The 20,478-nt window shown below is 45.4% G+C and overlaps 1 long non-coding RNA gene across 1 annotated transcript in view; it reads left to right on the forward strand.

Moving 5' to 3' along the window:
- The window catches only part of LOC311604542, a 119,321-nt gene that overhangs the window by 67,012 nt on the left and 31,831 nt on the right, over nt 1-20,478 (forward strand). The window contains exon 3 of the long non-coding RNA XR_014781553.1: nt 4,573-4,792. This is a non-coding gene — a long non-coding RNA (uncharacterized lncRNA). The remainder of the gene's footprint in view (nt 1-4,572; nt 4,793-20,478) is intronic.

A 20,478-nucleotide genomic window follows, 5' to 3' on the forward strand; every position in this document is an offset into this window, starting at 1 on the left:
CAAAACACTCCCTTCCAGAAGGTTTTCCTTATGAAATATCTGGCAGTTACTTCTGTTTGTTTAAACTTTGAAAAAAAAATCAATGATTTCAAATTGCAAATTCAGTTAAAATTTACTGTGGGATAATGTAGGGCAACACGCTGCCAGGGTGTGGAAGCAGAAAGTCAATGAGGCAGGGAAACAAGCTAACCCAGAGGACGGTAGAACAGGGTCTCTGATTAGGGAAGCACAATTACACGGAATAAATATGATATTGACTTTTGTGTAAAAACCACATGCAGGGGAGGCAGAAAGCAGGTGCTCTGTCACCTCGCCTTTTCATTTCCACTCGTCAAGACGTTTTCAGGTTCTCAGAACTGCATTAGCTTTGTTTTGGGTTTTTAATGCAGTTTTGATTTGGATGATTGGTACTGCATTAAGTGCCTCTAGTACGCCCTCGTTGGAAATTTCTAGCGTTTTTTTCCTGGAGCCGCACAGCACCGTGTCGGGTCTGTTCTTTGTCCCTCACTTACGACATGGTATTGAGACTGTTTTCATCCTTTGCTTCACTCCTCAGATTGTGAGTCTGTTGAGAGCCAAAATCATGCTTATATATGCTTTACCAACAGTAAATTCCCCAGTGGCATGAGTAGGTGGAATTGTTATTTTAAGAATATGATTTTGAAAACCAAGTTACAGAATAATTTTATAATGAGAGTTTTCACTTGGCGTGTCTGTTTTGGTGACTCTGAGATGAGGAATACATACTTCATTTATAACTTTAATCATCAGTAGGAGGAAAAGATGGATGTGTCAGCTGTGAAACATTCCTTCACTTAATTACATTTGTTTACGGTTTCCAGAGTATATATAAAAAGCCTGTTAAGCATGCTTGCACACTTATGTACACATGCAACCCTCAAGTGCATGCACACAATGTATAACTGGATCCTCTCTTGTGTCTCTCTCTCACACACATGCACACACACACACACATGTACTTTCCGTCTGTCTGTCTGTCTGTCTGTCTGTCTGTCTGTCTGTCCGGAGTGGAACAAGGATCATCCCTCTGTGCCCTTGTGGGAAGATGGGACAGCTGTACCCTCAATTGCTCAGTGCTGAAGGGTTTCAGCCCCTGAGCGGAGGACTCCAGCACTCAGGCGATGAGTTTGGTACAGAACTGGTGATGCTCAGAGGTGCAAATCTCTTGGAAAGCAGATGACCTGCTGGGGCCCCAGGTGACCAAGAGGCCCTGTTTGTTCCCAAGGAAGTGCAGAAATGGACTTTTCTGTGCACTTTGTTGTTGTTGTTTGATGATATGTTAAGTATAATTTTCCTTCCCTTGGTGTTTAATTTAACCCTTTGAACTCGGTTTCGCTGAAGGCTTTGTTTTGTGTGGCTTTCCAGAACCTGTCTGGAATATTCCTTGGCATCTAACACAGGACTTTGGCTACAGGAAAGCAGCCTGCTGCTCCTGAAGATATGCATTCGGTTTTGCCTAGTTCTTTTTCTCTATTTTTGCAGCCCTCATGACTGACTCAGGGCCTCCTGCATGCTAGTCGATGCTCTGCCATGGCGCTGAGCTACAGCCCTATGGGTCACCCTTGTTTTGTTTGCAGCAGGCCCTCAGTAAGCCGATCAGGCTGGACTTGAACTTGTGATCCTTCTGTCTTAGCCTCCCGAGCGGATGGGCAGATGAGCCTATGCTGCCCAGCAGTTTCTTCAGGTTCTTAGCTAGTCCAGAGCCAGGCCAATGTTGCAATGGCATCACCACTTACAGTGGGAAGGCACCTAACCTTGAAAGGATGGCAATGGAATTCTATGCTCCTTTTCAAAGCCCTGGGAGGGGTGGAGCCCTGCTGTCTCTGTTCTGATTTCCTCTCTGTGTCCTTTTTGGTGGTGGGAGTGGGGGTAGTACTAAATGGCCCACGGCATTTTGAGGGTATGGCTAAGGGAAATTAAATTGAAAAGGTTAAGTAACAAGGAGATGGTGTGTGTGTGTGTGTGTGTGTGTGTGTGTGTGTGTGTATCTCTTTGGGAAGGGGAAATGGAATAAATTTCATGGGTGGACTAGGGAGGATGAGAACAGCAGGAATCAGGTAATGGATGGGATGGAGGGAGAGAGAACTGGGAGAGACAATTGGAATTGGGAGTGCAACCCAGGGGTGAGGTAGAAACCTAGTGCAATGGTAACTTCCAGGAATCTACAAGGGCAACCATAGTGAAGACTCCTAGTAATGGGGCATATGGAGCCTGAACCAGCCATCTTCCATAACCAGGCAAAACTTCCAGTGGAGATATTGGGACACCAATCAAGCCACAAACCTACGACCTACAATTGTCCTGCCTGTAAGATGTGCTGGGGTAAAAGTCGCACAGAACTTGTAGGAGTGGTCAACCAATGACTGGTCCAGCTTGAGACCCACACCATGAAATGGAGCCCACCCCTGCCACTGCCTGGATGGCCAGGAACCAGAGGCTGGATAGCCCAGAGATCTGTGATACAACCAAACACGACTGGAAAAAAAAGTCAATGAAATGATTCCTAACGATAGATATTACGCAATACTCATAGACAAGAGCCTAGTATAATCTTCATTAGAGAGGCTACATCCAACAACTGATGGAAACAGATGCAGAGACCCACAGCTAGATGTTAAGCAAAGCTCCAGGAACGTTGCAGAAGAGTGGGAGGAAGAATTGTAGGAGCCAGAAGGGCCAAGGACACCACAAGAAAACCCACGGAACCAACCTGAGCTCACAGGGGTCACAGAAACTGAAGTGACAATTAAGGAGCCTGTATGAGTCTGACCTAGGTCTCCTGAATATATATTATGGCTGTGTAGCTTGGCCTTTTTTTGTGTGAATCTTAACAGTGGGGGTGGGGGCTGTCTGCAACTCCATTGAAGGCTTGGGGGACCTATTCCCTCTTACTGGGAATATGAGGTAGGTGTCTGGTCTTATTGTAACTTGTTATGCCATGTTTGATTGATATTCCCAAGAGGCCTGCTTTTTATTTGAAGGGAAAAAGAAGAGGAGTAGATCTGGGGGAGGAGGAGGAGGAAGGGACTAGGAGGAGAGAAGGGAGGGCAAACTGTGATAAGGATGTAATGTATGAAATGACAACAACAACAACAACAACAACAACAACAACAATGAACATGTCTCAGCTGGAACTCTTTTGGGATGCATCAATAAAACAAGTGAAAAATGGAAGATCCTGATTCAAATTTAGGTGAATTTTTTAAATAATCATCTTTGAACATTTTTAGCAAATAAAGGGAAATTCATTTCCATTTCTTCATTTTCATTTATAGCTGGAAACATGAAATAGAAATGGTAGAGACAAAGTGAAAACACTGAGAGAGGCGTGGTAAGATGGCTTGGCAGGTGAAGGCAATCTGGCAAACCTGAGGGCCTGAGATCAAACCCCAGGAGCCTACATGGTGGAAAGAGAGAGAATTGACTCCTAATGGTGTCCTTTGATCTCCACAGGCACACCATGGCATGCGTGTTGCAACGTACACATGCACACGCATGCATGAAGGCATGCATGCACACAAGCACACAAACGTGCACACACACAACCACATACACAAGTGTATGCAAAATTTTCAGATACTATCAAATCCATTAGCAGAAAGAATATTTATTTGTTCATTTATAATAAGAAACACTTATTAGAAATAATAAAAGGTTTCCTGGAATTTTGATATGCTAATTAATGAAAACAAATGACTCCTATCAGTTCACTGGAGAAAGAGTTCTAATTCTGACTGACTGAATGCAGAATAAAGGTATTAAATAATTTTACAAATGAGTGACTGAAGGCTGGGGGTGCGGCTTATGCCTATAGTCTCAGCACTCAGAAAGCTGAGGCAGAAGGATTGTTAGCCTGAGGCTAGCCTTGGCCACATATCAGGTTCTGAGCCAGTTCAAAGCAAAAGTAAATAAGTGATAAGGAAGCAGTCATGGCTGTAAGGATGCCTGTGTATGACGAATAGCTCAACAGGTAGGGCCAACACCATGATGCTGGTTTAAGGCCAACGTCATTGGCAAAAAAACTGAGTAATTCTCTGGACTGTCATGACTCAGATGAGAAAAACTTGACAGAACTTCCTCACAATTTGGCAGAAACCGCAAGGAGCCATCTACTACCATCTACAGTCACTCTTAAAGCTGAAAATGATAAAAACAAAATTTTATCAGCCATGATACAGAAATGAAATGATTTTTCTCTTCTTTTTCTAGAAAAAAAAAAAGATGTGGTCAACAAGTATAAGAGACAGTAATTGATGTCAGACATATTTTAAATATCACTAATTTTTCTGGGCTTACGATATTTTTAATACTTTGACATTTGCAACATGTTGTAACCACTTTTTCTTTCAAAACAAAAAAAAAATCACTGACTATTACGATCTGTGATGGGTAACCTTGTCAACGTGACTAGATCTGGTGTTGACTAAGACTCTCACCTCTGTAAGGATTAATTGAGGGGGGAGGACCTACCCTTAGAGAACATGGCACCCCAGGTGTAAGGAGGTCCAAGGGAAATGCTGCTGCTTTTTGCCTGCTTGCCTTTGCCTCTAGCTGGCAAGTGCATCTATGCTTCTACCACTGCTACTGCTGACATCAGATGCCAGGTTCTTCAACTTTCCAACCTGAACTGAATACCAGTGACTGTCTCTCAAACTCCATCCCAGAATACTGGCGCTTCTGAGGCATCCAGTCTTATTTACCAAGCAGCTACTGGGTTCTCAGTCTTTCCAGGAAGAAGATGACCATTATTGGACTATCCAGCCCACATCATGTAAGCCAACCTAATAAATCCCTTGTGTAATATGTGTTCATCCCATCAGTTCTGTCCTAGAGACCCTGACTAATACAATGCCTAAATTTGTAGTCGTAGTTTGATGTTCTAGTCCTTAAAGTAGATATCCCCAAATTGTATACATTTTAGGGCCCACAGAGCCTGGATCCCCTGAAGCTCCATGACCGTGTAGAAATGATGCATATGCACCTCAGTTTCCCTCATGACAGACTGGCGTTGTATGACTTTATGGCTAATGATCGAGAGTTTTAATGAAATAACGAGGATGGAGTATGTGGTGGTTTCAATAAGGATGGCCCCCATAGGCTTATATATTTGAATGCTTAGTCACCAGAGAGTGGAACGCTTTGATAGGATTAGAAGGATTAGGAGGCGTGGCCTTGTTGGAGGAAGTGTATCACTGGGGGTGGGCTTTGAGGTTTCCAAAGCCCATGCCAGGCCAGGTAGGTCCCTCTGCTTGAGCATCAGAATGCAGCTCTCAGCTACTGCTTCAGCGCCTGCCAGCAGGCCATCATGCTCGAGCCCCGCCCCATGACGATCATGGATTAACCCTGTGGAACTGTCAGCAAGGCCTCAGTTAAATGCTTTCTCTTATAAGAGTTGCCTTGGTCAGGGCATCTTCACAGCAACAGAACAATGACTAAGTCAGAGTGCTAGCTAGCCCAGGAGCCGGTTAGTTAGTTAGCTCTGTCTTAGTTAGGGCTTCTGTTGCTGCGAAGAGACACTATGACCATGGCGACTCTTACAAAACAAAACAAAACATTGAATAGGGACTGGCTTAGTTTCAGAGGTTTAGTCCATTATCATCATGGCCGGAAACATGGCAGCATGCAGGCAGACATGGTGATGGAGAAGGAGCCGAGAGTTCTAGATCTTGATCCGCAGGCAGCAGGAAAAGAACTGTCTGAACTTCTGAGACCTCAAAGCCCGCCCCCTGCGCCCCCCCACCCCCCCACAGTGACACACTTCCTTCAACAAGGCCACTCCAAGAAGGCCACACCTCCAAATAGTGCCACTCCCTGTGGGCCTATGGGGGCCACTTTATTCAAACCACCAAGCTCCTCATTGGTATCAGCTATAAACTCGTTCAGTGGCCTTGGATTAAACACCTAAATATTCGGGCACTTTATCTTCAACCGAGGACAAAATAGTAAAGTCCTGCTTTATCCTAATTACCACAGTTGTTTACTACCCTTGCTGCACGGTCTTTTTGTGCTCCTCCGCCTCCTCAAAGGGGTCGATGGCTCTTTCCTCTTTTCAAATTGAATGAATATAGTTACTTTGGAAAGTATGTGGAAATGGCGCCATGCTTATTCTAACACTAGGGTAGTAGGGGCTGGCATCCCTGACTTGTAATTTGGCGTCCTGAGAAGTCAACAACAGAGAAGGAGCAGCTGGCCCAGGAGCTTAGTGTCTGTACGGTGGCTCTCATGGCTCATATCCCTTGTACCTTAGAGTAGGAGAGGCCGTGCATCTAGGACGCTGTAGCTATTCTCTTCTCCATGGGGGCATGTGCCTTCCTAGCATTTTCTGGGGGTAACCTATCATTTGGAAGTTCCCAAAGCATAGCCTTCTAGTGCTGGTGGAGGGGGGGGGGGTTGGGGGTGGGGGCGGGGAGTAAGGAAAGGAGGTCGCGCACAGAGTTCCGAGGACCAGTGGGCTGGTTTTCTGCTCAGACCCTTTGAGTCCTGGCATCTGCTGAAATGTATTTCTAGGCTTACTGAAAGGGTCTTGGCTATTCTGCAGCAAAAACCCAGAGTACTGGCTTGAGTCCAGTTCTGGAAAGCTGAAATGTTTGACTCTTTTGTTTTATTTTGGGAGTGTGCTATACTGGTTGGAATCAAATGAGGAAGTGGTGGATTGAGCACCATGCTATATTTTTTAATTTTTAATTTATTTTATACATGTGGGTGACTTGGTTGGGTGGTTGATAAGTCACTTGGTCAGTAGGAGGTGGTCATTCAGTTACTTAGGCCTGTAGAGAATTTTTGCCTATTCTTTTTTTTTTTTGACTCCCCACTCTTCTCGTACCTTCCCTTGCTCCCTTCTCTTTTGTGTCACATAAATTCCAACCCCCTCTCTTTCCCCCTCTTGGCTTTCTCCTTTACATCTCTCCCTCCAGCTCCCATGGTCCCTTTCTACTTTTATGTCTTACATATATGTACATGAATTTAAGTCTAAAGTCTGTATGTGAGAGAAAACATCTGATATTTGTCTTCCCCAGTCTGGCTTATTTTGATTAACACAATGATCTCCAGTTCCATCCATTTTCTTACATACTTATTTATTTACTTTTTTTTTAACAGCTAGATAAAATTCTCTCGTGTAAACCACATTTTCTTCATTTATTTGGTGAATCTAAACATACAAACTGGCTTCATATTTTGCTTATTGTGAATAGAGCAGCAAGAAACATAAATGTGCAAACACCTCTGTGGTGTGCTGACTTAAACCCTTTGGGTAAACATCCAGGGTAGGCATGTCTGGATTCATTCGTTCTATTTGTAATTTTCTGATTTCTATAGCGCCTACACCAGCTTACCAGTTCACACCCCCACCAGCAATCTATAAGGCTCCTTTTCCTCCACATCCTTATCAGCACTTGTTGCTTTCTTAATGCTACCCATCAAGTCTGGGATGAGATATAATCTCAACTTTATTTTTGAGACAATGTCTCACTCTGTGCCCATGGGTGGCCTGGAACTCACTTATGTAGACAAGGGTAACCGTGTGCTTACACAGACTCACCTGCCTCTACCTCCTGAGCGCTGGGATGGCAGACACATCCTCTCTGTGTCTTAACTTCCATTTCATTAAGATTAAGGGTGTGGAACACTTCACAAACATTTCTTTTTTTTTTTTTTAAATTTCTTCCTTTAAGAAATGCGTACTCAATCTGTCTCTCTGTGTACCCCACCCCCGCCCCCGTATGTGTCAGCTTACAGGAGTATGCTGCCTGAAAATCAGCATAATTTGATGTCTTTTTTTTTTTCTATTTGTATTTCTTTCTCTTGTCTTATTTCTCTATCTATGACTTCAAGTACTTTATTGAATAAAAGTGGAGAGAGTGGGCGCCCTTGCCTCATTCCTGACTTTAGAGAATGCTCTCAGTTTTCCCCCATTTGGAATAATGTTGGCGTGCTGGCTATAATAGAGCTTTCTTTGCTTAATCTTTCTTTGTGTTGTGTATCTGTTTTGACGCTTGAGTCCCACTAGTAGACTGAATTATGAATGATTTGTCCTCAACAGCCCCATATAAAGACTAGGATCCTCTTTAGGGCAGGGATCTCTTCTGCTCAGTCCTAAACATCAGTGTGTGCCTGGAACTTAGCAGGTGCTCGATGATGTTTCCCAAATGGATGCTGGGGTGGTTTGAAGGGCGTGCTGCCTGCTGTCTTGGGCATTTGAATACTGCTTCACCAGTTGGTGGTGGTATTTGGGGAGGGCGGTTGGAGGATGTGTGTCACCAGAAGTGGGCTGTCAGAGTGCGAAGGCTAACACCATGCTGAGCGAGCTCTCTGTGTTTGCAGTCCAAGCTGTGAGCTGTCAGCTTCCCGCTCCAGCTGCCCCGCCTGCTGCTTGCTGCCATGTTTCTCTGTCGTGATGTATTCTTATCCATCTGTAACTGCTCAATTAAAAAAAAAAGCTCTCTGTAAGTTGCCTTGGTCATGGTGCTTTATCACGGCAACAGTAAAGTAACTAATACAGAAGCGGAACGAAGGGCGCATCAGCTAACAGGATTCTAAGGAGCAGTCCTTAAGCCCCTGGTGGAATCCCAGCACTGGAGAAGTGAACCAAGAGGGCTGCTAGTTCAAAGCTGTCCTAGGCTACATAGTGAGATCCGTCTTACCAAAGAAAGTGTCAATGAAAACAGGAAGAATAAAAAAAATAAATAAATAAAAAGAATGAAAGAAAGAAAAGGAAAGAAAGAACAGCTGGGAGGCCGGATGTGGAGGAAGCAATCTCCACTAAAACAAATTCATGCGCTGTTCACTTAAGGCCAGCGAAGGCTGGCTCTACTAGCTAAAGCTTATTTCAGAAATAAACACTGTGCTCTGAGAACAGTCGTTCGCTGTGTTGATACAAAGTGAAGAAGGTCTTTGCAAACCTAGATGCTTTTACCCAGATGGGAAATGTCCAGGTTCTCCTTACTGTAAGTAGCTTGACAGGAGTCAGGAGGAGACCAAGCCTTAGGCCGTGAGTTGAGGCCATGCATCCTTGGCTGACCTATCTGCTGCCTAAGCAGAGTCCTTTCATCTATTTGACAGGAGTAACAACAGCGCTGACGTCATGGAGCTGTCAGGAAGACAATGAGACTATGCTGCTGCGAGTGCTCAACACCAGCTCTTACACTCTCTCTGCTTCTTCCACCTCCCCTCCTTTTCTTTCATCTCCCTCTTTCCTCTCTTCTTTCTACCTTACCGGCTGGGGACCATTTCTCCTGTTTGTTTCCACACCTGATCTCCAGGAAGTAAGGCCGGTGTCTGTGGTTCAGTGTTCAGCTTAGCCCGGCCGTGATATTTTCCCATGGCCTATGAAAGGCTCTCAGAGGAAACACATCAAGAGCCTCACTCCCCAGAGTTTTTGAAAGAGCTCATCACTTACAATTTTGGTCATTTAATTAGCAAGCATCCTCCTCCTACGCCCACTCTCACCCAAAGTTGGATGCCACCGGCGTTCCAAGCCCTCAGCAGTAGATTGCTCAGTGCTCCTTCTTGTTATCGGTGCGTAAGCCTACTTTGATTTTTTTTTTTTCCTTCTCAGAGATCTTATTTAGTGAGAAATTGACATTGAGGATAGTTTCCTCAGCGCTTGGCCTCCAAGGTGACTGCTTCTAAAAAGCCATTAGTGATGCAAAAAAGTCAAGCAGACCTTGTCCTTCGGGAGTGGCCCCGGACTCCCCGAAGTCCATCTCCTAGCTCTTCTGTGATAGTTCAAGGTCAGGTTCCTCCATGGTGGTGGTGGAGATTTGCTCATTTTGTACATTATTTATGTAACGCGCTGCTTGGGAGGGAGTGTGGATGGATGATTCATAGGCAGAAGCAGAAGGAAACAGATTGCAGGAGCCCAGCTCCTTTAACTGGGGTGTCCCTGGGTGTCCCCTCCACCCCCAGCTTTCCTTGGCCTTCCTGCATGCCTTGCTTGGTCATGGCTACTGGGTGAAACATAGATCTGGCTTCCCCAGGCAGCTCCTGGACAGCAAATGTACTGGCCCCGGCAGGTGCACTGGCCTATTAGGGGGACCCTAGGACTAAGGCTAAAGTCTGGAACCACACCCACCTCTTCAGATGTGATGCCCAGTCTGCAAAGCCCAGCCCATAAAGTAACATAAGGGAGTCTAAAAAAGTTAGCATGACTACTTCACTGCTTATTTTTTGAAATATCAAGTTTTTTTTTTTTTTAATCTCATTTTTTTTTTCTGTTGCTAATCCCCACTTTTCTGGGACATTCCTGGTTCCTGAGCTTAGCCTGCTGTTTATTGGGCACTTCATGAGCAGGAAAAAAAAAATGCTGCTCTTTTGTGGCAAAACTACAAAGAAACTTTTGCATGACTTTTAGAAGTTTTATTTCAGCTGTAAGACCACACCTTCTTCTGACATCTATATTTCCTGAGGTGGCCATACTGAGCAGGTAGGCAGGCCTGGTCGGTGTGGCGAGTTCTGGATGTGAGAACCGGGCTGGAGCCTATGTCATGGAGTCCAACCCTAGGTCACACAGAACAGGACTGGTTTTGGGGGGTTGCTCAGCCTCATAACTCTGCTCTTTTGCGTTTAGCTTTCCTGCATTTCTTGGGGTGGGCGTAGGGCACTCTAACCCGCCTGTCTTCCCTTTGCAAGCAGGATAGACAGGCCATGCAAGGCAGCACTGAGGGGAAGCAGAGCCCCGGCACATAAGCACTGCTTGCCACACATTTGCTAGTGTCCCATCAGCCAAAACAACTCACGGAGTCATTTGAGTTGGAGTAGACAGACCCGTGACATGGCGAAGGGCTTGAGAACAGGGAGAGGTGAGGAAGTGGGGTCAGTTTCTGCAATTTACTATCATGTGTAAACTTGGGAAACTGAACCTCAGTTTCTTCTCTTATTGAAGTAGGACTCACGATTTTTAACTGTTCAAGAGTGTGTGTGAATCAGGTTCGTGAATTTGCTTAGACGGGTGTGATTCTGGCTGTTTAAGCTCACACATGTGTTGCGAAGCTGGCATTAGTTTGTTTCCAGGCTAAGAAGGGCAAATGCGTACCCTGTTAGCTGTTTCTCTATTAACAGACTAGATAATGTGTAAGCTAGGGCTCTCCAGGGAAACAGAACCAACAGGATGTGTATTTATATAGAAGTTTATCAGTTTTACAATACTGGGATAGAATCTAGGCCTTGCCCATGGCTAGGCAAGTGCTGTAACTACTGAGTTAGACCCCTGGCCCCCATCCCACAACCCTGCAGCCCCTCCCCACTCTTCTTTAGAGACACATGAAGAGCGACTGTGAAGTTAAGTGTGGGGGCAATTCAGTTCTGTGTTAGTATTTATAAGGACAAGTTGGACTTGAACTGTGGATCTTCCTGTCTCAGCCTCCTCAGGACCAGGGTTATGGGTGTATGTCACTATGCCCTGCTAAGAGCTTTACTTAAGAATCGTTCTGTGAGCTGGGCATGCTGGCACATGCCTTTAATCCCAGCACTTGGGAGGCAGAGGCAGGCAGATGGCTGTGAGTTTGAGGCCAGCCTGGTCTACAAAGCAAGTCTAGGACAGCCAAGGCTACACAGAGGAACCCTGTCTCAAAAAGCCAAAACCAAACCCAAACAAACCAAAACAAATAAAAAAAACAAAAACAAAACCAACCAACCAACCAACCAAAAACCCCCGAATCATTCTGTGAGATGGTGGAGATGTAAATTAAGTCTAAATTCTTCACAGTGGGCTAACTCAAATGCCAGGAAGTTACCCTTCAAGTTCAAAGACAGTGTGGGGAAGCGTTTGCTTTCACTCATGAGAGGTCAGTCTTGGCCCAATCAAGGCCTACATCTACTTGGATGGGTCACAGATACTATGGATGATAACTATTTTACTCAGAGTCCAGACACGTCAGTGTTTATCTTGGAGGCTAAGGACATACATAGTTTACGTTTAGCATCGACCAAACGCCTAGGTTCCCCCTCACCACCACCATGTTAATCCCATCCCAAAAATGCCATTAGAGAACTATCCAGAATACAATACTATTTGCCCAAATACCTCAAAAAATGAACACAAAAATATGAAATGGGCTGGGAATGTGGCTCAGTAGTAGAGCACTTGTCTAAAACAGATGAGCTCTATAAAACCATAAAACAGTGAGTAAATAAATGAGGGAGTGAATGAGTAGCTAGGCCTGGTTGTAGAGACTTGTAATACCAGCTACTTAGGAGGTCAAGGCTGGCCAGTCACTCAAGGCCAGCCTGAGCTACAGCTTGGGCTACAATGTGTTAAAGGCCAGCATGGGAAACATGGCAAGACCTTGTCTGTGAGTGTTTATTTTTTTATCTACTTTATTGGGGTTTCTTATACCTCTACCTCCCTTCTCCACTCCAATCCCTTCCAATCTCTCAGCACCAGGTAGGAGATAAGGAAGGTTAGTGGGGAGAGGGGGCTACTTCCTGCTGGTTAGGGTTGTTGGGTTCCTTGGGGAAAGTCCAATCTTTGGTTTAGGATGTCTCCAACTTCTCCTCAAACCTCCACAACAGCCACCAGGAGCAGCAGAGGGGGAGCAGCAGCCTCCTTCTTCTTTCCAGCTCTCCTCTCTCTGTAATAAACATGTCAGGGCTTGTTTCAAAGCCCAGTGTAGGAAGCAGCTACATGTCAGGGCTTGTTTCAAAGCCCAGCGTAGAAAATAGCTGACAGCCCAAAAAGCTGACGTCTGACCAGATGTGTGAGTGATAGATAAAACCTTAGTAGTAAGTTCTGACCTAGGAGCAGCCAGGACTGCAAGTTAGTGATAAGAGTGCCGCAGAAAGCTAGATGTGTGAATTAGAGAGGGTAAGGTTAAAAGTAAGTATAAAAACCCTGAGAAGAAGCAGCCAGCTCTCTTCGCTCTCTTCGCTCGCTAGCTCTCTCTCTCTCGCTGCCACCATGATCACTTGAAATGCTGCCAGCCAACGGGGCGCTCTCCCAGGACAGAGCAGACAGACACGCTGTCAGAAAACAACCCGAGAACTGAATCAAGTCGCAGCAGCGAACCTGTTCGGCAGAACTTCACGATATCAGGTCGTATACCCTAATGGCATAAACTCCCAGAACATTGATATTATAAGATGCTAAATGCTACTCCTATTAGAATTAAGATAGTTTTAAGAGTGTAATGAAATGGTATTGGTGGCTTGGCCTTGGAGCCTTAGCCGCTGCCTTTTGTTGTAGTTGCCTTTGTATTGCTAATAAACCTCTCTTGTTAATCGTACCACTTGCTCTTGGCCTGACTCTTTTGTTCCGGATTCTGAGTGTAAACTCTCTGCTCGCGACACTTTCCCCCTGTCGTCTCTGGGCTTTGGCATCTATCCCCTCTCCAGACTCCTCGGACTTAAGCTTATCCGCAGCTGCCAAAGATCATGCTGCTCTCAAAGCCCGCACAAGGCAAACAGTCTGCTGCTGTGGACAATCTAAAGCAGCTCAATATCCCACACCTGGGATTAAAACAAAAACATGTTTACATAACTGGACTTTTAAAGATGCCAAAATTTCCAATATACTTGTCTTCAAAATAAAAAGTTAAAACATGGGCTGGAGAGATGGCTCAGTGATTAAGAGCACTGCCGGCTCTTCCTAAAGGTATTGAGTTCAAATCCCAGCAACCACATGGTGGCTCACAACTATCTATAGTGAGATCTTATGCCCTCTTCTGGCCTACAGGTGTACATGCAGGCAGGACACTGTATACATAATAATAAATAAATCTTTTAAAAAAAGTTAAAACATTAAAAAAAAAAAAGGGCTTGAGACCAGCCAGGAGTGGTGGCACAGGCCTGTAATCCCCCTACTCAGGGAGGCAGAGGCAAGTGGATCTCTGTGAGTTCGAGGCCAACCTGGTCTACAAAGTGAGTCCAGGAAACCCTGTCTCAAAAAACCAGAAACAAACAAACAAACAAAAAACTGAAAAAAGGGAGGGAGAGGGGGGCTGAGTGATAGAATACCTGTCTAGTATGTGCCTAGGGTGTAGGTTCAATCATAGTATAAAAGTAAGAAAGAAAGACATACATACTATTTTCCGGCTTTATTGTGCCTCCAAACTATTCGCAGTGGGGGTGCCAATAAAACCCTATGCTAATGGATGTGGGGGGAAAGCACTTCCTGTACATACCCAGTGCAGCTCTCAGAGCAAAAAGGACAAAGAGGTCATATTGTTTTTTAAGTTATCATCATTATCAGTATTATTTCAGTATAACCGGCTAGCAACCAAGTAAGGCACAGACATTTGTTATATTTTTAAAAAGCCTTAGTTAACCTGGGGCAGGGCAAGCATTAATCCTCTAAACTACCTCCCATAGTGGGTCAGGCATGGGATCCCTGTCTCAATCCCATCCCATCTGCTCCTAATAACTTCTATCCAGCTACCTCCCGTCCATAATGCCAAATAATTGCTAATGTTTTTCATCTGGGCCGAATTCTCCATCCTCTCCTCCTCCTTTCAGATCTCACCTAGTCTTTCTCATGGTGGTCTTTTTTCTTCTTCCCAGGATCCGCACCCCCCCCCTCACCCTAACCACACCTCTGTCTCTTCAGCCCTGCCCAGGTGGGATGGCTTTTTATTAATCAAAACGTGGGTCACAGAGACAGCAAGCAGTAATTAGCATCAAAATACATTAGACCATCCCCCAGCAAGATCCCTTTGCTCGAATGGCCTCAACTCCTCCCTCTTTTCATGTGCACACAAGAATGCTCACTTGCCCCCTCCTAAGAGGAGGCTCCTGAGAGAGATGTTCTCAAGATGGACTCTGAGACACCAGTGGAATGGTGCTGGCCTGACTGCCCTCCTCGCTTCATAGGGTCAGGAAGCGGCAGAGCAAGCAAGGCAGGAGGCAGGGCTCCTGTGTGCTTCTAAAACAAGTGACCTGCTGGGGGGCTTCTCTCCTTAGCCTCTGGCCCTGGGCGGCATAGAGTTGTATATACTTTTTGCTTTTGCCATGGCATTCACCAGCAGAGACGCATGACTCGAAGCAGGGATGAAGGAGAAAGGGGATGCTTATGTAAGTGGTTTTTAGACAGATGGAAGGGTTGTGTCAATTGCGTAAAAGGCAGTCTTCCTTGAGTAGAGATGTAGGTCCCTTGCAGACCTGTGCTTCACAAACCTTCTTGCTTCTGTGTTTATAAGTGGCTTGTTAGTTCCAGGATAATTGGACACCTGTGTGGTGAGTTCCATTTGGGCCACTGCATTCTCAGCATTCCCCCCCCCAAACTTGGGGCAAGTGTATCTCAGTCTTGATGACGCCGTCGGAGGACTGTTCATCCACATTGTAGCTGAAAGGGTGATTTTGAGAAGCGGAAAGGTAAGTTTTTGAGGCAGGACACTGGAAAGATAGTGCAAAGCCAGTGCCGAGCAGGGCTGCTGTGTTGGTAAGTATCTGTGATGGAAGTGTCAGACCTCTGTGTGTAACCTGTGGCTGTGTTGACCTGGCAGAACCTTTAAGACGTGAGCCCAGTGGAAGACAGAGAGGTCCTGGAGCATCTCATTTTCATTTTATTAAAATATATATATTTTCCAAACAACATATTCTCATTATGGTTTTTCCCTCCCCCAACTCCTCCCAGACGCTTCCTACCTCCCCCTCAGCTAAATCTATACCCTTTCTTTTTTTTTTTTCATTAGAAGACAAACAGACATTAAAAAAATAAAAATAAAAAAAAAATAAAAACAAGTAAACGAGAATAGGACAAAACAAACAGGAAAAGGGCCAAAGAAAAAGCATGAGAATCCCATACAGACACAGTGACACACCCATTCACACATATAGAAAAACCATAAAAACAAAATCCAAAATCATAATATATAAGCCAAAGACCTGTAAGGGAAAGAAAATGCCCAGACCAAGCATTGTGAGACATAGAAAACCTCCAAGAATCCCACTCCTTTTGTGTTGGCCGTTTACCGCGCTGGGCATGAGGCCTGCCCTTAAATACCCGGTGAGACTCTGTTGGAGAAAACGATTTTCTTCTTTATGATTGGTTGTCAGTTGGAAAGAGCTTCTAGGTTAGGGATGGGGCTCTGTCCATGTGCCCCCTCAGCACTGGGATCCCATCTGTTTAGACCTGCAGGCCCTGTTCAAGCTGCTTCTCTGTGAGCTCATATGTGCATTGGTCCTGTTGTACCTAGAAGGCCTCACTTCCTTGGTGTCTTCCAGCCTCTCTGGCTCTTACACTCGTTCTGCCTCCTCTTCCACAGAGTTTCCCAAACCCTGAGGAGAGGGATTTGATGGAGATATCCCATTTAGGACTGAGAGTTCCAAGGTCTCTCACTCTTTGCACACCGTCCAATTGTGGGTCTCTGTATTTGTTCCCGTCTCTATGACGGCTGAGCAAGGCACTGACTTATGAGTATAGCAGAATGTCATTAGGAATTATGTAATTTCTATGTTCCTTTAGCACAGTGGTCGTCAGCCTTCCTAATGCTGCAACCCTTTAATACAGTGACTCATGTTGTGGTCACCCCCTCAACCACAAAATAATTTTGTTGCTACTTCATAACTGTAATTTTGCCACTGTTATGAATTTTAATGGAAATATCTGATATGTGACCCCTGTGAAAGGGTCATTCAATCCCCAAAGGGTTTGCAACCCACAGATTGAAAACCATTGCTTTAACAAAACAGTAGTAGTTGATTTTCCTCTAAGTCATAGCCTATCTAGTCTCAGATTTCAGATTCCATATTTTTGTTTGTTTGTTTTTGTTTTTGAGACAGGGTGTCTCTGTGTGACAGCCCTGACTGTCCTGGACTTCACTTTGTAGACCAGGCTGGCTTTGAACTCACAGAGATCCACCTGCCTCTGCCTCCATTGATGTACATGTAGGCTGTTTCCAGTTTCTGGCTATTAGGAGTAGAGCAGCAGTGAACATGATGAACAAGTGCCGCTGTCGTGGGATGTAGAGTCCTTGGGATATAATGGGGCATCTCCATCTTGAGTGGATTAGTGTTGTACTGAGGAGTGGCCCAGGTATCCTGTGGCCATATTAATATTTGAGAAGACAGGTTACTAAAGACCACTCTATGTCTCAACCCTTTTTGCATGTTTCCACTTTCCTTTCTGTTTTTCTGCCAAGTTTTGATACAGCCACTAGGCCCTTACACATTGCCAGAGCCATGTTGTTTAGGCTTTCTGGCTTCTTTAATTACAAGCCAAAACAATAAAAAAAAAAATTACTACTACTACTTGTTCCTCCTCTTCCTCTTCTTCCTCCTCCTCCTCCTCTTCCTCCTCCTCCTCCTCCTCTTCTTCATTGTCCTTTTGAGACAGGTTCTCCGAATGTGGCTCTGACTGTCCTGGAACTTGGAACTTGCTATTTAGATTAGGCTGGCCTCAGACTTACAGAGATCCTCCTGTCTCTACCTCCCAAGCGCTGGTATTAAAATCACATGAAGCCAGGCCTTTATAAAGTACCCAGCCTCAGGCATTTAAAAAAATAGCAGCAAAAAACCAGAATAAAACAAGTGGCTTTTATTTGTTTGTTGTTGTTTATTGTTGTTGTACCTTAATGGGTAGTCCAACTTCAGGGGACCCAATCACGTTCTGAACCTTTTTAATATCTTCAATAACAACTTTGAAAAGATTTCTCATTCTCGCTCAGAGTTAGCAGTCTTAAAACTTACAGGTCTCTGGGCTCCAGCACCTGTCTTTAGAGCTCCTTTAGGTTCAGATCTGGAAGCCATCAGTGGCCCATAGATACAATGGCAGGGGGCTTACAGGAAATGCTTTGGCTGGAAGATTCTGAGATTCTACTTGCTTGGACCGGATGGTACCAGCGCAGCTACAGTCAAGATGAAAATTTTTCTGGGCTGTTTATTACCTGATCTTTTCTACCAGGAAGCTGTATGAGCAAATTGCTATGAAGAATGAGGTTTTCCCAAGAAAGAAAGAAGACTTTTGATTTACCCTGTAAGGAGGCTCTTTGCCCAAGCTTCTTCCATGCTGGGAGGAAGGAGGTTCTCATAAGGTCTGGGCCTTGCAAGGACTGTGCCACTTTGTGTATCTCTGGAGAGCCAGTACTTTATCCTGAGAGCACAGTATAAGTGTTTGTTAGGTTGCGGGGTGGACGACTGTATTGAAGGTGGCCTCAACCAAAGCATCTCTCACTGGCTGTAATGACACAGGATGTGAATCATAGCTTGGTGCAGGCTCCTGGGACCAGGTTGCCTAGAGTAGGGAAGGCAGGGGATGTTTTGGTCTATCGTGTGGACCCCTCCATATCTCCAGTCCCAGAGGTTAGATGTGGTTTATCTTCTCCTGTGGTAGTTACTTTGCATCACTGTGACAAAGGAGGAAAGACTGAGTTGCCCACAGGTACAGAGGGTTCAGTTCTGATTTGCTTTGCCCTGTACACTGGACAGACTGTCCTGGAAATGGGAGTGTGGAGAGCGGAGAGCTATTTACCTACCTCCTTGCTCAAGGCAGATAGGAATTAGAGAGACCAGAGGTGATGGGGGCAAAATGCAGACTTCAAGGACCCCACCCCCCCACCACCCTATGACCTGCTTCCTCTTGCTGGGCCCCACCTCTTAAGGTTTCTAGAACCCCCTAAAACAGCAGCTAGACTTCAACGCATGCAGCCTTTGTGGGGACACTTCCTATCCAAACCACACCGTCTTCAGGGAAACCTTTCTTCCTTCATTTCTGCCTTGCAGCTTCTACCTTTCCTTAGATACGTTGTGTTCTACATGGTGCCTTCATCCTTGTTGCTGCTCTCTGTGACCGTCCTCACTAGACCCTGGCTTCTAGAGCTGCCTGATGTGGAGCTGGGCACCCAGGCCTGGAGATCACCCTGCCCACATTTCAACCTAGAGCCACCTCTAATCCTCTGGGACTCGGCCAAGCTGATGGTTTTCCTCTCATCTTTTGAAACAGCGCATTATGTACCCCAAGGCTTGCTTCCAACTCCCTAGCTACCTGATAATGACCTTGAATCTGGTCATCCTGTCTCCACCTCCCAAGTGCTGGGATCACAAGTGTGGGGCCTGGTGCTGGCGATCAAACCTAGGGCCTCAAGCATGTGAGGCAAGGCCTCTACCAACTGAGCTACGGCCCCAGTTCCCAGCCTTGATGATATTTTAAATCAGAAAACAGAAGTATAATCGTAGGACCCCATTAAAAGCATTTTGACAAGGGTTAAACTAGCGACTAGAGACAAGATACACAGAGCAGAACCTGGACGCAGCCCTTTGACTCCCTGGCTACATTTATTTGGTCATTTTCTTCAAACTCCAGCACAGCTGTCTCCTCTTTCATCTTCCCACACGTCACTCATCTCCTTCTAGGTGGCACTTGGCTGGCCTGCTTCCTTGCTCTACAGTTCTCAACAGCTCTCCAGTAAGCATCTTATTATATTCAAGCCTGTTAATAGAATTACTCAAGTTTTGGAACAACTGGTGTGTGTATGTGTGTGTGTGTGTGTGTGTGTGTGTGTGTGTGTGTGTTGGTGCCCCACCTAGCCACGCCTTCTACCATGAGCCTTAGGCTAACTGATGTTACCACTGGGTTTCCTCGCCACTTTCTAGTGTGACTGGGCAAACACACTCTGTTCCTAAATAGCCCATGCTGCGTTCCTGCTAGCTCAGTCTGGCTCAGGGATTTGTCCCGGGGGCCCCGTTGTTCCTGTCTTTCATCCGCCCAGGTTTTGGCATGTAGAAGGAAGAGCCTGCACATTGCAGAGGCCTTTATTTGGTTCGCAGACTCCAGGTAGACATTCTAGGCTTGCTGCTGGAGGTCAGACTGCACGCACACAGGCAGAGGCAGCCCACTGGGGGGATCACATTCCAAGGTACGTTTGTAAATTGTAGCAATGTGAGACCCAGCGGCTTTCAGCCTCATAAAAGGTTAATGTCCCATCACCATCCAAAGTGGCCTGGTTTGCTGGCCTCCTGGTGACATTGCTTATACTGTACTGAATTGGTTTCTTCAAGGGCCAGAGTTGTTCATCCTGATTTTAATTTAGGCAATGTGGAGAGCACTGATTCTGCTAGGGAGCACAAGGGGTCATTGCATCGTATTGTCCCTGAATGCATATAGCTTTAAAATAATCATTTACTGCTTCATAGCTAGCAGCAAATGCTTGTTATGCTTTGTTAGGACGTTTTGTTAAAATCAGAAGACAGAGGCTGCATTTGCAGTATAACCCTTTAAGAAGTGTTTTTAGATTTACTTACTTTATTTTTTTGTGTGTTGGAGTGTTTTGCCTGCATGTTTGTATATGTATCGCACGTGTGTCCTGGTACCTGGAGAGGTCAGAAGGTGGGGTTGGATCCTTCAGAACTGGAATTATGGATGGTTCTAAGCCACCATGTGGGTGCTGGGGACCGAACCCCAGTCCTTACGGAACAGTGACAAGTGCTCTTAGCTGCTGAGCTACCTTTCCAGCCTATACTACAATACAATCTCAACTACATTCAAGTCAGTTGAGGAAACTGGATTACACACACACACACACACACACA

Source organism: Acomys minous (assembly GCF_964271855.1).
Source record: "Acomys minous genome assembly, chromosome: 9".
NCBI lineage: Eukaryota > Metazoa > Chordata > Mammalia > Rodentia > Muridae > Acomys > Acomys minous.